Source organism: Helianthus annuus, chromosome 5 (assembly GCF_002127325.2).
Source record: "Helianthus annuus cultivar XRQ/B chromosome 5, HanXRQr2.0-SUNRISE, whole genome shotgun sequence".
In the NCBI taxonomy this organism is placed as follows: domain Eukaryota; kingdom Viridiplantae; phylum Streptophyta; class Magnoliopsida; order Asterales; family Asteraceae; genus Helianthus; species Helianthus annuus.
In genome coordinates, this window is record NC_035437.2 from 105565020 (window position 1) to 105568453 (window position 3434).

Genomic DNA, 3434 nt, shown 5'->3' on the forward strand with positions numbered 1-3434 from the left:
CGTTTTTTACGCTCCGCTTTTTCAAGCGTCGTTTTTTAACGCGCTGTTTTTTACGTCCCGTTTTTTTCGCGGCGTTTTAATGCCCCATATTCACGCCCTTGTTTAGGCGCCGTTTTATTACATGGTTTTTTACGTTTTACAATTTACGTAGAAAAAGTTTTACGTTTTTACGTTATATAGTTTTTACATAAAAGTTTACGTTTTACGAAAACGTTAACTTTTTACGTTTTACGTTAAACTTTTTACGTTTTACGTTTTAGGTTAAACTTTTTACGTTTTAGGTTAAACTTTTTACGTTTTACGTTTTATGTTAAACTATTTACGTTTTACGTTTTTACGGAAAATGGACAGAGTTTCCTCTGTTTTTGGAATAAACCGACTACTCAAGTTGTCGTTAGCTTTTCAAAACTCAACAATATAAACACAATATATAAAATTTCTATCAAAATGCCAAACGTAACAAGTCACTAAAGTATCGGTTCGAGCTCGGTGCGCGTTAACTAAATAAAATCTAAACTAACGTAATAATAACTCGCTACCGAACCGCAAGACCCGAACCGAGACCGAGCCGAAGCTTGACCCGAGCAACTCTGAATCTGACCCGGTTTGACTGAGTAATTAAAGCAACAATCTTTTTAGGACCTATAATTGGGTCTTTTACATAGATAGCTGGTTCGAGGACCTTCAATTAAACTGGGAATGTTACGACCTAAAGATTGGGTGTTTTACATAGCCTTTCTCGGATGGTAAAAGTTACTTAACATCAAGCTAGTCCACAGGGGCGGCCCTGGAGGTGGGCGGGGAGGACCACCGGCCAGGGTCCGAGATTCCGAAGGGCACGTTTTAAAAAAAAAAAAAACTTATATATGTTATAATTTTTTTTAAGAGCATTCTAATATAATTAGATGAATAGCTTAGTGGTTAAGCTCCCCTTTTCCAAACTTGAGATCGCAGTTCGAGGCCTGCTTGCTATTATATTTTTTTGCTGTTATAGTGGTTAAGTTCCCCTTTTCCCCTTTTGAAGGGTTTTTTATTTTAAATCTAAAATAGATGATATTAGAGAAATAGGAAATGTGTTTGCTACTTTCATTTTTTCCTTGTTGTATTGTGTTTTTTATTATGTGATAAACCTTATTTGGCCCGAATCGTTGAACCGACCCGCAACCCGAAACACATGGCCGTAGTATCTTTGTTTGGTCTGAGCGAACACTATGATTTCGTGAATAGTTATATAAAAAACTACTTTACATTTATAGTGCCGAAGGGCACATTTTTTCGAGCTTGAACAGGGCACACAAATTTTTAGGGCCAGCCCTGCTAGTCCAAGTAACCCAAGACTCAAGCCATCAACAACTAAGAGCATTCACATCCAATCCACTAAAAATATACATACATTTCACTAAAAAACAACTCCTATATCAATATATTTTCACTAAAAACAAATACTTTTTCTCTCTCCTTTTAAATATATATTACATTTTTCTCTCTCTTTCACTCACAACCACTTTCAATATATATTAAAAAATTATAGTGGGTGAACAGTGTCCCCCCAAATATACAGATGAACAGTAATATTTTCTCTCTCCTCCACTCACAACCACTTTTTATACTCTTTATATATTAAAAACCCCACACACTATATATGATGGACTGGATGGGAATGCTCTAAAACTTGATAAATTGCACACGGGTACAAAACATATGATTTCATTAATTAAATAATACGTAGGTGGCTTGCGCCACATAAAAGGACTTCAATACCTCATTTTCTAGTTTTTACAACATGCCTTAAATAGGTGGCGGTTCTCTCACGCAACCCAAAGCGTCTGGAAGAAGCCTTGGGTTAGCCGGCTTTAATCCCTTTCTCAACCACCAGTTCAGAAGAGCTAATTCGAGCTTCCGCACCTGTAAATAATTATTTAAACATATGTAATTTGTGTTGATTGGAATGAAAATTCAAGTTGTTAAAAAAAAAAATTCATAAAATCTAAAAGTATTTAGATATTAAAAGTTTAAAACAACAGATACCTGTGTAGACACAAGTGACATAGATGAGGGACTCTTTGGGGCCAGCCATGGCGTCGAGCGGGGTGGCATAACCGGGTCCGTTCTTGCAGCAGCTGTGGTTAGCCACTTTGGAATCACCGATGGAAGCATGTTGGAGCTGTACCACAATTTCTGTAGCCATCTTCTTCTTTGTATGTATTTGGTTGCAGTTGATACTCTTCGCTTTATATAGAGAGGAGATTTATGAGTGGTGAGGTGGCAGATACATCCTCGTCACTCCACGTGACTGTTTTGGATGTATTTACCTATGGGTTTTGTATTTGCTCCTCCAACATTACGTCTCTTGCATTATTTGACAAAAAAAAATCTATAGATAAAACAATAAAAAAGAGGTGGCAATAGCTAGCATCAGAGCATTTGCAGCTGAAGATGGGCCAAATTTTCACTTTTTCTAACCCATCGAGTCTATGCCGCCACCGTCATACCTTCGCCGGACCACCACTCACGGTGGCCGGCTACCACAGTCGTCTCCGGCTTCTCCCTGTGGGTCGCCAGTTCGAAAACGGGAGGGAGAGGGAAAGGGGGGTGCGGCTGGGATGTTTCAAGGGTGATAGGGTTTTGAAAATGTTGGAAAGGGTGATAAGGTTGTAGGTTTTTGAAGAAGGTGATAAGGTTTTTGTGGTTTTTGAAGAAGAGAGCAGAGAGAGAGAGGAGAGACAATGATGGATTATTCTGATTTAAATTAAAGAGAGATATAGGAGAGAGATGATGTATTAAAGACAAGATATATTAAATGAAGAGAGAGATAGAGATTGGACATTTGGGGTAAATGACCATAATACCCTTTGGGTTGTCATATTCTGATTGGTTGAGAGTGGTTCTCGCGGTTTCTTACAACTGGAGGTGGTTCCTATTTTAGCGGCTCCTTATATATATATAGGAGCTAGTTAACGTACAAATGCGCTTATCGTACATTACGTACGCTACAATCTCAGCCGTCAGATCATCTTCCCGCATTGAAAATCGCATGTTGTTTTTTTGTAACAATTTCGCATGTTGGTTTTTTAACATGCGATTTCTTCAAAATTACCATATGCGAAATTGTTACAAAAACCAACATGCTATTTCATCAAAATTATCACATGCGAAATTGAATTACCACATGTGAAATTGTTACAAAAAAACAACCTGCTATTTCATCAAAATTATTACATGCGAAATTGAATTATCACATGCGAAATTGAATTACCACATGCGAAATTATTACAAAAAACAACCTTCTATTTCATCAAAATTATCACATGCGAAATTGAATTAACACATGCGAAATTGTTACAAAAAAACACCTGCTATTTCATCAAAATTATCACATGCGAAATTGAATTATCACATGCGAAATTGAATTACCACATGCGAAATTGAATTAA

At 37.1% G+C, this 3434-nt stretch overlaps 1 long non-coding RNA gene across 1 annotated transcript; it reads right to left on the minus strand.

Annotated features, from left to right (window-relative positions):
* Positions 1 to 409: 409 nt before the first annotated feature.
* On the minus strand, positions 410 to 2709 carry LOC110941014. The gene is made up of 2 exons (XR_002593742.2): positions 2029 to 2709; positions 410 to 1905 (listed from the first exon to the last, which is right to left on the minus strand). It is a non-coding gene; the product is annotated as an uncharacterized LOC110941014 (long non-coding RNA).
* Positions 2710 to 3434: the final 725 nt, after the last annotated feature.